General features: G+C 40.7%; 1 protein-coding gene across 1 annotated transcript in view; it reads right to left on the reverse strand.

The window, feature by feature from the left end:
- WWOX (WW domain containing oxidoreductase) overlaps positions 1-18,679 on the reverse strand; it is a 924,942-nt gene that overhangs the window by 669,535 nt on the left and 236,728 nt on the right. The gene's annotated exons all lie outside the window — the stretch shown is intronic.

Genomic DNA, 18,679 nt, shown 5'->3' on the forward strand with positions numbered 1-18,679 from the left:
AATTTTTGTGCACCGGGTCTCTAGTCTATATATATAAAAGGCTAATATGCTAAGTGTCCCTCCAACCATCCAACCAGTCACTATGATGCACACTGACCACCAGGGGGAAGACACTCAACCCAGAAGCTGCCAAGACACACACTGGCCATTTACAAAGAAACGGCACTGCAGACCTGGCGCCAACAAAGCAACACTCGGCTTCCCCCAAGTGGGAGACACAGGCCCCACCACCACTCCGGAGTGACACCCCACCAAATCACAGCCGATGCTGCCGAGACCCCAAAATGTGGCCCCAAGCCCAGACCAGCCCGGAAATGGTCACTGTGGGCACTAGGTAATGACATCACGTGGTAACACCCAGTGTCCTCTCCCTAGCAACTAGCCTCCTTGGAGTTTCTTCAGCCCAGGAACATGACTTACTTTATAGCCAGGTGCAAACATTTTACACTTTAAACAAATGTCTGTGAAGCATTTTCACATGCCTCATCTCATTTGATCCTCACAGAAGTCCTGGAGTAGGTAGATAGGAGACTTGGTAGAATCCTATTTTCTCTTCATTAGTCAAAAAACAGAGATTTAGAAAGCTTAGAAACTTGACCCAACTGAAAAGAAGTAAGAAATCGTGGACCTTGAAAATGACCTCAGGTTTTCTCATTGCACAGAATATAGTCAAACACTGCTGCAGTTAAATATTTTACTCTTTGTTCTCCCTGGGTGATCTACAATAATAATCTGCTTCATGTTGGTATTTACTGCTGTTTTGCCGACAATTACCTGAAAGAGAAGTTGGGGTGCTTCACTGGGCTGGAAAAAGTTTAGCTAAATCAGAAAGCAGGTCTAATTAAGCAAGTTTATTCTATATCTACTAGAGGCCCGGTGCACAAAATTCATGTGAGGGTCGGGGGGAGGGTATCCCTCAGCCCGGCCTGCACCCTCTCCAATCTGGGACCCCTTGGGGGATGTCTGACTGCCAGTTTAGGCCCGATCCCACATGGGACAGTCAGACATCCCTCTCATAATCCAGGACTGCTGGCTACTAACAGCTCATCTGCCTGCCTGCCTGATTGCCCCTAACTGCTTCTGCCTGCCAGCCTGATCGCTCCCTAACTGCTCCCCTGCCGGCCTGATTGACACTTAACTGCTTTCCTGCTGGCCTTATCACCTCAACTGCTCTCCCCTGCCAGCCTGATCGCCCCCAACTGCCCTCCCCTGCAGGCCTGATGGCCCTCAACTGCCCTCTCCTGTAGGCCTGGTTCCCCCAACTGCCCTCCCCTGCAGGCCTGGTCTCCCTCAACTGCCCTCCCCTGCCGGCTGGTCGAACCCAACTGCCCTCCCCTGCTGGCCTGTTCACCCCCAACTGCCCACCCTGCCGGTCTGATTGCCCACAACTTCCCTCCCTTGCAGGCCTGTTTGCCCCCAACTGCCCTCCCCTGCCAGCCTGATTGCCCACAACTGCCCTCCCCTGCTGGCCATCTTGTGGTGGCCATCTTGTGATGACATCACACGAGGGCGTGACACCACCTAGGCTTTTATTATATAGGATAAAAGGCTAAGTTGACTCGCGCATGCGTGATACATTTAAAGCTCTCGCTCGCACCAACCTCACACATGTGTTTCAATCTGTCATTGTCAATCGTGAATTTGGTTGACACTTCTATTATAGAGAAAGGGCGAACAGCAATATTAAAATATTTCTTCTAATTAATTTCCTTTCAATGTGCACGAATTTGTGCACCAGGCCACTAGTATTTAATAAAGTGGACAATCAATTACAAGTACAATAAAGATGGGAGGGTGGGAAGAGTAGGAATAAATAACTTCCACTATGCTTATAGCCCAGTCACCTCACTTGAACATAGCTCCCATAGATTGAGAAAATACAAATTAACCCAAGTCTCTCTTGGCACATTCCCATTTGTTCATCTGACAAATGAATCATGGTCAGGTCCTAAGAAAATTCACTTGTGATATGCAAAAAATCTGGGGAGGCCAAATTGGAGTTTAGTAAACTCCACAAGGGAATGCAGAGAATGTGATCATTATTCATGCAAATGAAGGGAAGAGGCTGGTGGATGGGGAGGGCTGGGGTTGGCCTGACTGAGAACAGAGGGAATTTGTGTCTATGACCCTCAATTCTCCCATCACAAAATACAGGAAGTCACAACAATGGACTAGACACCTCTGAAGGACAGCCCCTCCTGTGCTCCCACACCTAGCACCGTGCATGACAGACAATAGAAGATGCTGAATCACTGAACCCCTGAAAGTTAAATATCACCTGTATCTCTCTGTAAAGCTCTCTGTATCTCTGTTCACACCTATTCTCTGCATCTCTGTTCACACCTATTAAGTTCACTGTCATTTTGATTTTTAAAGCACTGCATGCAGTCAGTACTTTTTAAAAAACCCATACCGTCTCTATGTCACCACTCTCCACAATACATGCCACTTGCTTAATTTTTGTCATATTGAAGGACCACCTGTATTTAATGTTAAAAAATGCACTGGGAACCAACTCATCTATCTTTCTCAACCTCATCCTTTGCACAAACATCCACTAAGTGGGGTAGCTGCTCTGGTCTGGGGTTTTAAAAAATGGCATGTATTAAAGTAAGTAGAATATTGGCCGGTAAACATTTTAAGTGTGAATGGTGATGTGTAAACTTCGGGGAACTGACCCCTATGGCTCACAAGCTGGTATAGTTAGGCTGCCGGGCAGTGGGAGTCGCTAAATGAACAGTCCGTGTGGCCTTAAAAAACACATCCCCTACTAAGAAATTGAAATTATCCAGGAAACTTGAGGGAGGGACTAGAGCTGGCAGTAAATGACTTGGTATGCCTACTGAAAACACATTTACTCTTACAACTGAAAATGCCGCCTTCTCCCTTTGACAAGGATTTCCTTGTGGGAAGGTTCTTATGTCCATGCCACAGTGTCCAGTACAGGGTCTTGAGCATAGGTGAAAGCTGGCATTTGTTGACAGCACTTCTGTTAAAATTATACCTGGGCATCCTCTCCAAATAACATGCACTCCTGAAAGCATTCTACTCAGCTGGAAAGTAGGGGGGGAAAGGCAATGAAGAAATAACTAGCCTTTCTAGAAAGGCATTGGCATTCCTTCAAATTAAAAGTATATTTTGTGGACATGAAGCAATATAAAGCATTAGAAGACATTATGTACAAACTCCTGATATTATGGATGCATAAATACTGCTGAAAGAATGATGGGAACATTCATTTTTATATATATTTGTAGAATAGTATAAGTACCTAATGATCATTTCATTATTATTATGCAGAGACTTTATTTAAAACATACCTCACACAGTTACATGTAGAAAGGGGGTTTCAATGTGGGGTGGCAGAGGTGAACTTACAGAGACAATAGGGAAAAAAATTAGTTGGGGAATGTGCTTAAGCGCATGGTCAAGTCACTCAAACAATAAAACATCTCATACATTTTGTAAATTTCCTTGCCTAGAGATATATGGAGCTGTAACAGAGTTCAGAAAGCCCCTGACAGCTGTGCTGCCATTCAGACCTGAAAGATTCCGTGTTATGATAAAAATTAATGTACTCTGACATCCTCTGGGACTCCCAAGGCCCTGGGAATAGCTAATGAAGAAATACAACCTTGCCAGAGAACAGCACGCAGTGCTGGTGTTGAGGATTAATTCAGATGTGGTAGCAGTGTGGCCCCGCTGTCATCAGCTGTAAAGCAACCAGACCCCAGGGTCAAAGGGAGCCAGCACTGATTGGTTAGAATTATTTCCTGGGTCAGGAGAGGTCAAATAAACAAAAAGCTTTACAAAATAATTGAGCCCAAGTTGGATTCCATCTGTTACTTTGTGCTAATGCTTTCTTCTTAAACCAAACAGGGGTCACTCAACATCTTGGTCTCTTGTTGGCTATGATCACAGACTTGAAAACTTTCTCTCGAGGATACATGCTTCTCCAGTGATTAGAGGACCCCTGAGCATGTCCCAGTGGACAGTCCTTCAAGAGGAGCTCAGAAGGGGTCATGGTGTTGATATCTAAAGGAACGCTGATCCCCAAAGAGATGTTTCACTGTCCCTACCTACCTTCCAACCCCTTTCACCCCTAAGTATCATGATGTCTTCTAAGAGGGCAAACTATGAGAATAATGTTCACAGCAGAATTATTTATAGTAGCCAAAAAGTGGAAATAAACTAAAAGTCCATCAACTGATGAATGTATAAACAAAATGTGGTCTATCCATAGGATGGGATATTATTCAGCCATAAAAAGCAATGAAGCACTGACATACTACAACATGGATTAACCTTGAAAACACGGTTAAGTGAAAGAAGCCACACACAGCCTGGTCAGGTACCTCAGTGGTTAGAGTGTCGTCCCAATATACCAAGTTTGCCAGTTCAATCCCCAGTCAGGGCACATAGAAGAATCAACTAATGAATGCATAAATAAGTGGAAACACAAATCGATTTCTCTCTCTCTATCTTTCTCTCCCCCCCCTTCCTCTTTCTCTTAAATCAATCAATACATTTTTTTAAAAAAAAATGAAAGAAGCCAGAGAAAACTTATTGTATGATTCCATTCATATGAAATGTCCAGAATAGGCCAATAGGTAGAGACAGAAAATAGATTAGTGATTGCCTAGGGTGGAGGGGGCAAGAGAAAGATAGGGAATGACTGCTAAATGGATATAGGGTTTCTTCTTGGAGTAATGCAAATGTTCAGGAATTAGTGGTGATGGTTCTACAACTCTGTGACTATACTAAAAACCATTGAATTATGTACTTTAGAGTGATGAATTTACAGTATATAAATTATAGTTCAATTTACAAAAAAAATCCCAGGGTTCTGAGACGCCTAGTCTAAAACCCTCAGAATGAGTTAAGTGGCCCCCAGATTTCCCATATTTTTCCATTGTTCTACAACTGACATGTATCATTTTTGTTGTCACAGAATTTGTGTAATATAACATTATTTATCATAGTATCAAAATAAACAGGTTTAACATTGGCCTTTAAAATCGTAAAGCCATTTAAACCTTTTAAAACAAAATAAAATTAGACAAATGTGATCATATCAAAAACTGTCCCAAGAAGACATGCACAACAGAAAAGGCAGGATGAGAAGCCGCAGTTGGCTGCCAGCCCTTGCAGATGCTAAACAGCAAACCCAGACTTCCACCAGGACAGCAGAGAAGGGGCTTCAGAAAATAATGGACCTGATGCAAAACTCCACTAAGCATGGACACCCTACACAGGAAGGGAAGGAAGGAGGAAAGATCTGTTTGGTCCAAGGCACCTGAGGGTCAAACAGGGCTGAGAAGCCTGAAGTTAAAAGTCTATTTTGGTATCAGGGTCTTTAAAGGGCATAGCTACTTCTTGTCTAAGATTAATGTGAAGCCTTCCCTCTATAATGTGGCCAGTCCTGCCCTAAGAGCCAGAGCTACATTAGAGGAAGTTCCTGAAAAATCACCAGAGTTACATGCTGGAGCTTAGTTGATGCTATTAAAATGCACCCTGTAGGAGCATAGGGCACCACCATCTAAGACAAAGAATGATCTAGAAAATGATAAATGAAGAGGTGAATGACAGCCTGTCCTTCCTGACTCCCAGTCCAGGGCTCAGCCCCACTTCCTCACCACTCAGTGCCATTGACCAACCCCAGACTTTCTCACCAATGACAGAAAAGTTAAGATTTCTCTTCCGATCTACCAGGAAGTGGTTTCTCCTCTCTGTGGCTGCAATGGCCTCAGATGATTTGAAAAGCAACTGAGAAAAGAACTTCAATGACAAATAAACAGAAATCTTGCATTTATAATAAACATTTCACTTTAATTAATAAATGCAAGTTGTATAAATCATATTTTATATCTTAATAGTATTGCCTAGTTTTTGAGGAAGAGATAAGAGTTACATGTAACTTTTATGGAGGGTGATTTGATTTCATAGATGATTAAAAGATATCCATATGCTTTGTCCCAGAAACTCCTCTTATAGGAATTGATCCTAAGAAAACAAGATCCAAAAAAAAGTAAGTACAGGACATGATCATAGTATAATAAAAACCTAGCAGCCAAAAGTTCAAGGTAAGTTAAATAATTTTACCTCTTTGCAATGGATCACAGTAAAGTCTTTAACATTCAAATTAGAGAAGAATATTTAATAACATGAAAAAGTGCTCATGGCATACTCAATATAAAGAAAAAATATATGTGCTTGGATATAAAAGAATATACATAACATAACCACTTCACACTGAGTAGTATAGTTATAATAAAAAAGGATGGCTATAACTTAAGTTTTTAAAAGGACAAGAACAAGTGTTGACAAGGATGTGGAGAAACTGGGATCCCCATGTACTGCTAGTGAGAATGTAAAATGGTGCCGCAGCTGTGAAAAAAGAATGAAAGTTCCTCAAAAAGTTAAACATAAAGTTACTATATGATCCAGCAACTGACTCCTAGACACATACACAGAGAAATGACTATATCTACACAAAAACCTGTACATGAATGTTCATAGCAGTGCCATTCATAATAGCCAAGATGTATAAACAGCCCAGATGGTCATCAACTGATGAGTGGGCAGAGAATAACCAGGACTTGAGACCTGCTGGGTGGACTGTGCCCAGTGCCCCACACAGCACCACGTGAACATCACCTGGGGAGCATTTTTAAAAGTCCGAATGCCCAGTGCACACCCCAGAACACTCAAATCAACACGTCAGGGGGTAGCAGCCAGGCATCAGTGACGTATAAAATCCCCAGCTGATTCCACAACATGGACAAGTTGAGAAACACTGTCCTCAAGAGACAGTCTCTGGGGAGTCTGGAGAGCTGATATGGGAGACTGAGGAACTGCGGTCATTTTAGGAGGGAGACATTCTGCCAAGATCCGTTTCCCAAAGATGTATGGTTTGTGGACTTACCCATTACTTGTACTTCTGAGACAAACAGAAGCATTTTTCTCCTCTTTGGTTTTGCTTATAAATTATTTCATTATGTCAGCTCAAACATCTTTTTTATTCTGAGCTGGTGAATAAGCTATAAGAGCAAGCTGACCTTAAAGGCAACCTGAAGAACGTCACTGCTAATTGAGAGGCTCTGTTTATATTTTCCTGAATGACAAGGTACACAGTAGATTCTTACAAAATGAAGAAAGGATTCATAGTATTAAAAACACAGTGCAGCAACAAGTAGTTCACCTAAAAATATATTCTTCTTTGGGGATTTTCAGCAGGCTGCCACAGTGTAATGCTGGTGATTTATTTCAAATGTATATTCAAGTTTTTAGGCTGACAAGAATTAGCTTCTCAACAATTTACTGGGGGGAAAAGATAGTTCCCATGTTATTAAAATATGATTTCAGTGTGGTTTAGGCACAAACTTCCCAACATGTCAATTATGTAAAAGTAGAACTCCAATGTGACAATGGGGGTGGTTAGATGGTACAAGGAGAAAAACCAAGCTGCATTCATGGGCCAAGTTGAGAAATATAATTCTGAACCACAGACATTGATATATTTTTCCCAAGTCTTACATAAACCAGGATTTCTCTGAGAATAACCAAATATTAACCCTAACATCATGGATTTGCTGTGCCAATGACTGTGTAGGTGGTCTCAGTGGAAGTCAGAGAATAGGCTTGGCAGAACTCAGAGGTGTCAGTCCCTCTCCAAGCCAAGCAATGGCAGGCTAGTATGTTCACATGGCCATGCCACAGCAAGGTAGCCCTGGCTCCTAGATGATAAATGTGTTCATAGATTCCTAGAAGACAACGTTTGTGTTATTTTCCCAAAATAACTACTGTACATTTCATTACTTTAAAATTTATTTCCCAAGATCTATAAACGTGTAACCTCCATGCTACCCAAAGAGGTACCAATTCAACAACTTTCAATGGCTGAGAACTGACACCCTAAAAGAAAAGTTGTGGTCATCAAATGGAACTATGTGTTTCTATTTTTGCCCTCCCTCCTATCCCTCTATCCATCCAACCATCCACGCCCTAGCTTGAGGTTACTATAAGGCAGTAAATGTAATAATTGCAAAGGATGATGCTAATGAAAATAACAATGATACAAGCTAAAATTTACTGACTGTTTATTAGATATCAGGCACTACGTTTTAAGAACATTATATGATTTAATCCTCTCAACCACATCACAATGCGATCACTATCATCTCCCACTTTTACTGATGAAGAAACTGAGGCTCAGAGAGATGAAGGCAGTTCCCAAGGTCATCATCTTAGTAAGCTATGGAACAGAGATTCAAAGCTAAGACAAAGATGAATTAGCCAAGGTTTCTGCTTCTCTGGGGCTCAGTCTAACAAAGAAAAATCGATATAGGCAAAAGCATCCCCAAAATATTCCAAGCATGATGATTGGGTATGTGATTGATGCTCTAAAGAGTGACCTGCCAATTCAACCACTGTGTAGCAGAAGTAAAAGAAGGAAACAAGGCAGCTTCTGTAGAGGCTGTGAGAAAAGCACCAAGTGAGTATGTGATGGAGAGGTCAGAGGGATGCGGCACAAGTCAGATTGGCAGACCCGGAGTCAGGAGACAGAACTTGTAAGCAGCTCTGTGTGGGGCAGAGTCTGGAAGGACAGGTTTGGGAGAACATGGCTATAATGAAGGTGGATAAGGGGCCATCTCCCAGAGGCCTTGGTGGGCCACACCCGCAGTACAGCCTTTGCATGTCCTCACTAAAGGGTTTCTCCACAGGACAGTCAGGCAGCAGAGCAATCACTATGGCAGTACAGAAGTGTACATAGTAAAATGACCCTCTGATCTTCTCCTGTCTACCTGATCAGCATCATTATGAAGACAAGTAGGAACTAAGGGGAAATAAACACTGACATGTGGACTAAATTTATAAATATGACTGCAAACAAGAGTAAATAGCTGCCATTTCTGCTTAAACTGACTCCGTGGAGAGACACCGTCTAGATACCTGGTGGAAAACAGGCTGGGTACCTTAATTGAAGGGATGAGCCTCTCCCCTATTGGGTTGGTTTAACCTCTTTTACACATATTGCAGAAAAACAATTTCTTCTTGGTGATAGAAAATTGGCTGGAAGAAGCGTCTCCTTCAACCTTGAAATGACCTTAATAATTGTCCCAGTAGGCAGGGGTTGTCATCCATCCTATTAATGGGACAAATCTCCTTCCAAGGCAATGCATCCCACATGATGCACTTCCCAAATGAGACAGATCTTTCTGATTCTTCAAAATCTTTCTGTCTGAGTCCAGTGAGAGAGCATATTTCAGACTCAGTTCTAGCCTCACCACCAACTTGCTAGAATAACCTTGGTCATGGTTCTTAACCTCTTTAAGCCCCAATTTCTTGATCTGTGAGATGTGGTTCATCATTGTATTAGGCTGAACCATAAGATACTACCACTCTTCAAGCCTTTTGTTCTACCCTGAGTTCTTATGAGGATAAAATGGGATGGCATATAAGTGCTTAACTGTGCATGATGCATAATAAATAGGTGATAAATTTTAATAATTATCATCATCATCATCATCATCATCATCATTATATGGTTCCAAGTCCCAATTAGGACTACAGTGTCCTCATTATAAATAAACAATACTTAGTTGTGGTAGTTGACCTGCTTACACCAAACTCATCACAGAACACTGTTCTACTCAAACTCATCTCTTTGATCAGCCTCTAAGTATCAGCATTTTCTGCAGAGAATTAAAATTAACCATGCACAAACCAATGGTTATATGTACTTATTTATCTTGACCAGATCTAACATAAACCATTTTCTAAGAAAAATCGCTCTTATTTCTCATAGTGAGAAAGGATGCTATTAAAATGAGTTACATTTCAAGGAATAGTGGGTTCTAGTCCAAGGATTAACAGACCACAATCACCAGATCAAATAAAATATCCAACTCACTTCCTGTTTTTAAATAAAATTTTATTAGAACGCAGCCATGTCTACTCGTTTACACTTTAACAGAGGCTACTTTTGCCCTACAATGGTCTCATTCAACATTCAAAATGCACTCAATACTGACTGAATGGTTGCTACAGACCATCTGGCTCACAAAACAACATATTTATATAGATATTTAAATAAATATTTGATTCTTTTCGAAAAACTTTGCTGACTTGTGCTATAGTCAACTGCTTTAAGAGATCTTTGTTGAATACCAGCAACAAAATTAATATTCTTTGCTAAAGCTGATGATATAACACCAGCACTGGTGGATTGACGAGTGTGGGAAGGAAGAGGCAACCACAGAGTAATTATATTTACCCTTCAAAGCTGGGTCTCTATTCTTCCTGGAAGGGGCTTTTTTGTGTATCTTCAATTAACATACATTTCTTTGATTTTATGAAACATGATAGTGATGGCTGACCCTAGAATTCTGTTGGGAAATCAAAACTGTTTATTTTGCTAACATGGTTGTGGTTAATTCAAACATATTTTCATGTATTCCTTAGTGGTGATGACTTTTAATGATGGCAAAAGGCTCACGGAAAATTTTTTCTGACAAATTTAACTGCTAAGAGGCCCTTAATTAAATTAGCTTAATTTTTTCTTCTCTACCTAGCGTATGTTTTTTAATATGGCCATCGTGAAAAGTTATGAAAATATCCTTAAGTTTCATGACTACTATAAGAGAGAGATAAGGCACAGGAGAAGTGAGATGACAAATGTTTAAAACCCATGTCTAGTCCAGTTCCTGGTACTATTGTAAGCACTGGATAAATAATGAGAGGAAGGGAAACATTTAAAACTAAACAGAGGGGAGAAGAAGGCATATGAAATACTTTGGTATACCAGAGTACACAGCAAGTTCACTATTTTGAATATATCCCATGGTACCTCACTTATTCAAAGCAGGTTGCTCTTTTTTTTTATGAAGATGAATTTACTATATCTGTGTATTTATACATTATGTTAGGTATAAAAATATGAGCACAAATATAGGAAAAAGAATATAGACATATAGAAATACATTTTTCTATATTACACTAGAATTAAAGTTAGTATCTGTGGTAAATAAAATCTGGGGTAGATTCTCTTATATTAAGATGTATATGGTTAATCCCAGAGCAACTACTAGGAAAATAACAAAACAGTAAAAATAGCATTAAAATATTAAAATTTTGACCTGAAAAACTATTTACTTAATATAAAAGGAGGTATTATCAGAAGCATAAAGGTATTAAAAAGACATGAGACATAAGAAAAACAAAAAAGAAAATGGCAGACATAAACCCAACTGTCTATAATAATAAAAGCATAATATGCAATTGACCGAACAACCTTCCGGAAAACCATGCTATGACACACACTAGCATCAGGCCAGCCAAGGCGGGTGAGATGTGATTGGTCGGGGGGCTCACCATCACTCCACGATCGCCCGTAGAGGGAGGCCCAGGTCACCCTCTGTGGGGCAATCAATTGGAGGTCTCCATGATCAATCGATTGCCCCAAAGAGGGAGGCCCAGGCCACCCTCTACATAGCGATAGATCGCAGAGCCCTGGCCAGGTGGGTGGGGCCTCCCTCTACTGGGCGATCCACCATGGAGCCCCATGATCGATCGCCCCAAAGAGGGAGGTCCAGGTCAGCGACACTGTTTGGGGGTATGGGGCTGGCCAGCAATCACCCTGCAGAGGGAGGCCCAGGCCAGCCAAGTGATTGCACCCCACACCGGTTGCCTGCAGAAGGAGGTGACCGGTGGCGGGGAAGGGGGCAGTGCCTCACAGATGGCAAGCAGTGGCAGCAGCAAGGGCAGGGCAAGCTGCTGGGAGCCCGGGGAAGGAAAGCCCCGATAGGCCCTGATTGCCGGCCAGGCCTAGGGACAGTACCCGAGAGGTCCCAGATTGCGAGAGGGTGCAGGCCAGGCTGAGGGACACACCCCCGTGCATGAATTTCGTGCACCGCACCTCTAGTATAAATAATAACATTACAATCAAATGGATTCAAAATTAAATCAAAAGGCAGAGATTTTCAGCCTAGATCATTTCTGGACATATCCAAGTATATGCCATCTATAGGAGACACATTCTCTACATTTAAATGTACATTTAGGTTAAAAGTATCAGATTGGAAAATATATATCATTCAAATAGCAACCATTGAAAGCAGGTTGCTCTTAAGGCAACTTTGGAAAAGCTACTTAAAGCCAGGTGAAACAGATGTGATAATGGCAAAGAAAACAGAGTCTAGCTATTTACTCTGAAAGAAAACTGAAATATCCCTCAAGTCCATGGCTTTACTAACAATGAAGAGGGGGAATACTCAGTAATCAGTACTCTGTGGTCCTCAGTGGAATTTCACTATAGTAACAACCTTTTCTGCTTGATCTTGTCATGCTTATTTGCTGTGGGCAAAGTGAAGCTGAATTCCTCTCTTCTCTTGATGGCTGGCCAGGAATCCCAAAGCTCATTCTTAGGCTCAATTTTTAATTAATGTGAAAGACCTTATGAGATAGACTCTCTTCCTCTATGATCACATCTTACTAGTCTATTTTTATTCCCCTTTCCTGTTTGAGTCAATTCCTTGTTTCTATTTTATCTATATGTATTATTTAAAATTTTAGGATTGCCCAGCTGGCATGGCTCAGTGGTTGAGCACTGACCTATGAACCAGGAGGTCACAATTTGATTCCCGGTCACAGTTTGATGCCTGGGTTGCGGGCTCAATCCCCTATATGGGGCACACAGGAGGAAGCTGATCAATGATTCTCTTCCATCATTCATGTTTCTATCTCCCTTTCCCTTCCTCTTTGAAATGAAGAAAAATACATTTTAAAAAATTAGATGATAAACAAATATATTTTTAAAAATCAAGATGATAAAAAATACATGTTAGTAACAGTCAATGGCACAGTGCACTGAGCTGTATCTGGTTATTTCATACATTATGGCTATTCTCCTCAACAACTCTAACAGGTATATATGATCCTCTACTTTATATACATCTGGCAAGTGAGGCCCAGAGATGCTAAGACTTTTCCCAAGGCCACAAAGCTAGTAAGTAGTAGAGCTGGGATTTAAATCCAAGTTCACTTGATCCCAAAACCCTGTATTCTTTCCACTACACCAGCAGTTGGCACTCTGTGGCCCTTGGCAAATCCAGCCCATCACCTGTTTTGATAAATAAAGTTTTACTGGAACACAGTCATATTCACCCATTTAAATATTGTCCATGTATTTTTCATGCTACAAGCCAGAGTTAACTGCAACAGAGATCTTATGGCATGAAAAGTCTCAAGTATTTATTCTCTAGCCCTTTATACAAAAGTGTGCTTACCCCTGTACTATACTGCATTGCTTAAAGTTAGTATTTCTGTTTATTAAGGAATGACAGTATATTTTAGAAAGAGTTCTAAAGAATTATATAAAAGCAAATGATGCTGAAAGTTAATTTTCAGAAGATTAGAAATTTACTTCTGAGGGAAGCATTCTTTCCTGATGTTTGTAAATATATTAAATGTTTCACAATATGATTTTTCAATAACTTAAGATGGAAAATGTATGGGATGGCAGAAAACTAACTTACAGACTTTTAAATTTTTTCCTTAAAGAGTCATAATTAATATAAAGATTCAGAAAGTTCATTACAACTAAAACCTGACTCTTTGTTTTTATTTATTTTAGTTTTCATACAGTGTAGAAAAGCAAAGCAACATGATCCTCTGTTAGGCAAACCAGAAATGGATTTCTCATGTTGAGCAAAGAGTAATGCAGATATGTTGGCTAAAACATTATTCTTAAAGTTAAGCTGAGGAGAGAAAGAAAGATTAAGCCATAATTTACACAATGGTCTTCGGGGTAATTTATCCCTCAAAATTTGGAATTTATTTATAATTTATAGCCCACCCACTTCCATAGAAGAATTTGAGACAGCAAAATTTGGAATAGGAATCCAAGAATATTATATCTGGGATTAGTACATGCAAGTTCTGAAAGTAATTTAGTAAAAAGTGAAAATAAATAACTTTGTTAAAGATTTTTCTCTTTCAAATATTTAAAAAGTAAAGGTGGGGTAGAAAACTTTTAATCTTTTCTTTTAAACATTACTATCCTATATTATTTCTTTAAAATTAAGGAAGCCTAATTTATTTAAATTATACTTTAGACAGAAAGTTAAGAAGAGAAAATAGAAATCCATGATCAACAATGAAGTTCTAGAAACCTTCAGAACTGCATGTATTATGTTAATATGAACTTACTATCAATTTCAGTTAATTTCCATCATGAACCAAAGACCTTGGTCAGAATTAAAAGAGCTGATTGGTTACTGGGTTGCAAGCAATTGGATTTGCTATACATTACATGCCACCACCAACTTTTAAAATTCCAGGATTGGAACCCTGGTATTCATTATTTCAGGAATATATGGAAGTCAAACTATAAAACATGTGAAAAAGAAAATATTTATGGAGTTCCCAGGTCTCAGAGCTATTGAGCTCTTCCAGACCCTATTCAAAATGGGTGCTTCTCAATAAACTAGGCATAGGACTAGGGGTGAAAATGTGCAAAATCGCCACAAACAACATGTTACTATTCCAGAACCATCACAGAAAATCCCAACATGTGGTCCAAATGATCTGTAAGGGTCCCAGTCCTCATGCTCTGATGGATGCCTCCGCTGCCAGGCAGTGTGGAGTCTGGCTACACTCCAGGATTGCAGTTGAAACAAAAATATCCCTCAAAACTCAGTTTGGTTGGGATTTACCACAGCCTTTGGTTTGGAACTTTCCAGTAATGCCCAAAATAATTCGACCTGAGACACACTGGCTGACCACCACCATCACTAACTCCTGGGACAACTGTCTGGAAGCAGGCTGAGGCTTCCTGGGCTGACCACCCAGAAGAGTGAGTGGAGAATAACACAATAAGTGAATGAAAATGGGGTAGGCAGACCAGGAGAGAGTGGCCAGAAGAAGCGGCTGGTAAAGGTGTGCTGAGCCTTGAGAAAACTGGCTTTATCAACCAGGTATATGTGCCCTCTTGATGGAAGACTTCACCATCTATGAGCTATGCTTGCCAGAAAATTAAACAGGAATTTGTTCAAGCCTCTAGACTTAGCTACCATGTCACAGGAAACATAGTTGACACTAGAACATGTTAAATGACACCCCAGGTATGCAGTCACTAATGTACAGATTACAGAAAACTCTAGAGGACAATCTGGGCCCTTCAACAAATAGGGTAGGGCAGAAGTAGGTTTATAGTTGTGAGTACCTGAAATATTTGAATTAGTATTTATTAATTATTATATTATTTTCCATATGCACAACTATAAAAATGCTTTTGCCCCACCTTGTATGTTGCATTAATTTTTTTAAGAAAAATACTTGAGGGAAAAACTATTTATTAAAATGCATTGACCTTGTCCAGCAGGTGTGGCTCAGTAATTGAGCATCAACCTATGAACCAGGAGGTCACGTTGTGATTCCCAGTCAGGGCATATGCCTGGGTTGCTGGCTTGACCCCCGGAAGGGGCATGCAGGAGGCAGCCAACAGAGGATGAAACATCTCATTGATATTTCTATCTCTCTATTCCTCTCCCTTTCTCTCTGAAATCAATAAAATATATTTTTAAAAATGCATTGACCTTATTATTCGAATACTGACTTAAACAAGCTGAAAGAGGAAGAGAGAATAGGAATGTTTATTGTTTTAAGTGGTTTTAGACTACTAAATTACAAAGTAACATATTACTCAGCAATACATACCAATACAGATATCGACCCTGAAAACTATGACTGGAGTCTGAGAATTAACAAAAACAGGAGTCTCTCTGAGTTCAGACTTGGATTCAAATTTTGGAACCCACAACTTGCTAACCTGGGGAAAGCCATTTAGACTCTCTCTGAAAAGCTGGGACCTTCAAGTTGTAAAATAGAGGTAAAAATGACTAATGCCCAGGGTTCCTGTAAGAATTTAAAGACAAATGTGCTTAGCACATTGCCTTGCACAAAAAATAAAGGAAAAGTGATTTTTGCATCATCACATTAGCAGTGCTCATTTTGAAATGGCCTCATTCCCACCCCCAACACAGAAGATGATTTCCCAGAATAGGCCAGTCCGCATCTCCTCCTACTAGAAGGCAGATGGAGGGTGGCTCCAGAGTACAGTGAGCCAAGTCTTGTACCACGGTCTCCATTGAGCATCTGTTTCTACCTTTTTCATTCTCAGGGCCTCAGTCTACACAAGATGCTGCATGTTGCAGTGCTGGAATGTGAGCCCAGGGAAGACACGCAGGAAAAGGGAGCCTGAAAAACTTCCGGGGTGCTTACAGACAGGCTTGAAAATGGGATATGGAATGGGGGCATCCACATGAAATTTAAATGTAACGGTGTTTCCTCTCCTCAGTTCCCCAACACAGAAAGAGGTTGGCTCTGAACTGGCAGCCTTACTTTCATTTGTCATTATACTTTACACACATGGAAATTTTAATGTCTAAAGATGGGAGGTGATTATAAGAATAGAGCTACACATGTTTTTTTGGCAGCCCAGTCACCAGCACTTAAGTTCACTTCTGACAGTTCTCAGTATCTAAAGACCTGAAAGCGCTGAACTGCCGCCTGCCTATCCAGGAGAGATTTCACTGGCAGGATTTCAAATGTTGAAATCACTCGCTTTTTTTATGCATATTTTCCCCACCACAATATTTCTCTAAAACATGTAAAACACTGTACTCTCGAGAGACATCAAAAAAGAGGTTTGTGGTACAGGGTTTGCTAAAAGGAAAATCACCCTTGTTTCTGAACCCAGAAATATACAAATTCAAAGTCATTTGCTAAAATCTAAGATTAGGGCAAAATGGGTGATAGCTTTCTCTAAGAAGTTGGGGCTTGGTGATTACAAAAGGCAGTTGAATGTGATGATTTTTGAACTACTTAATGGTTAAAAACTAATGGTCCTGTTAAGACTTGGAACACAGTGCTATTATGTAACAGTTGGCTCTCTCCAGCAGAACCGCCTGCTCACAATGCGGTCTGACACAGAATGGGAGGACATGAGGAGAGGCAGTACATCTAAGCTCTTGCTGGAGCAGTGTGGTGTCAGGAGCAGGCAAAAAAGTCAGAGCTTGATAAAAACCCTACATTTGCTGCCAACCTGCCAAGTGAGCCTGTGAAAGTCACTCACTTTCTCTGATCTTGGTTTCACCCCATGTAAAAGAAAGGACAGTTCGGCATGGAGGGGAAGCAGGAGTAAGGAACCCCACGGGATCAGAGCCCCTCTGCTTCCCAGCCAGCTGCCTTCAAATAACTGACCTACTCTTTTGGTCTCCAATTCTGCATCTGTATAATAGAGATACCACACATCACCTACCACAAAGGGTTGCTTTGAGAATTAAACCAGAAAATGTATGCAAAGGGTTCTTAAGTGTGAGGCCCATAATAACCACTCATAAATGAGCTGCGACTGCTGCTATTGTGATTACTCTTATTACTATTATCTTTCGCAACAAAACACTGCTTCCTGACAAATGATATTCTGGCTTGCTTCAGCATAACTTGGCTTCCAATGGTCACCCCTCTCTTCCCAAAACCGGGAAAAGTGCCTGAGGCTTTGGAGACACTTACTACACATATGTTAAGTGAATGAACACATAGATAAATAAATGATAAAGGTGTAAGTGAGCAAAGTAGCTTTTACTTAAAAGCTACTGGTGTCCTGGCCAGTTATGCTCAGTGGTGAGAGCATTGGCCCGTGGACCAAAGGGTTGTGGGTTTGATTCCTGGTCGGCCTCTCTCCCCTCCACTCTCTGTTCAAAAGAAAAAAAAAATCAATAGAAAAAATATCCTTTGGTGAATATTAAAAACTACTGCTGCACCCAAACTTGAGGCTCCTTGAGAGCTCTGGGCAGGGCCAGCGCTAATATTGCCAAACACTACAGAGAGCACACATGGTTGGGCTCACCCAGGCCTGCTGGCAAACTAGGGTTGTTATCCAAGTTTTCCTGTGAGTGCGCAGCCTGCACTTAGGGGATGGTGCAAGTCTCATTGAGGACTCTAACTCAGTCCTTCAACCTCCAGGACTCAGGCCACTTGCCTGATCCAGAAATGGATTCAGAGAACAGACTCCTTAACCGTCTAAAATTGCTGAGTGGGAAATTGAGGGAAACATGAGAAGAATTGGATACTGGACAGCACTGAGGGGTCAGATTTACATAGTGCCATATAAATATTTGGTTTAGGATACCTCCCCTTACACCCATCGTTCATGATCCTAACAGTCTAATGCAAAGATAGCTTGTCATGCACCAGAGTTCTCCAAATTCAGTCAAGAAAACTGGTGCCACCTTTGGAACTATCTTATCCTTGGCACCTCTACTAATATTAACTTAATCCTCATGTTTAATAATTCAACCCACTGAAAGTTACTTCTTAATGAAACTCAAACCCCAAAGTTAAATAAGAAGCCAGTATTGCCTGTCCTAAAAATTATGAGAGAACCATAAAAATAAACACTTGGACACAAAATATTACCATTAAAATGGAGGTAACCACCACTGCTTGCCTCAGCATTGGATCTGAGGCCTGATCTCTGTCTGAAAGAGAGGTTAACATGCAATGGTATAAAAATGTGTCAGCCTCTGGCCAAGGCTTCCTCCTTCAGGCATTCTGAAAGACTAACAAAGAATGAAAAAAAGGAGTAAGTTTTTCATGATGGGAGTCCATGTTTTTG

This window comes from Myotis yumanensis, unplaced genomic scaffold (assembly GCF_028538775.1).
Source record: "Myotis yumanensis isolate MYYU_CA2020_CCGP unplaced genomic scaffold, mMyoYum1.0.hap1 SCAF_18, whole genome shotgun sequence".
NCBI lineage: Eukaryota > Metazoa > Chordata > Mammalia > Chiroptera > Vespertilionidae > Myotis > Myotis yumanensis.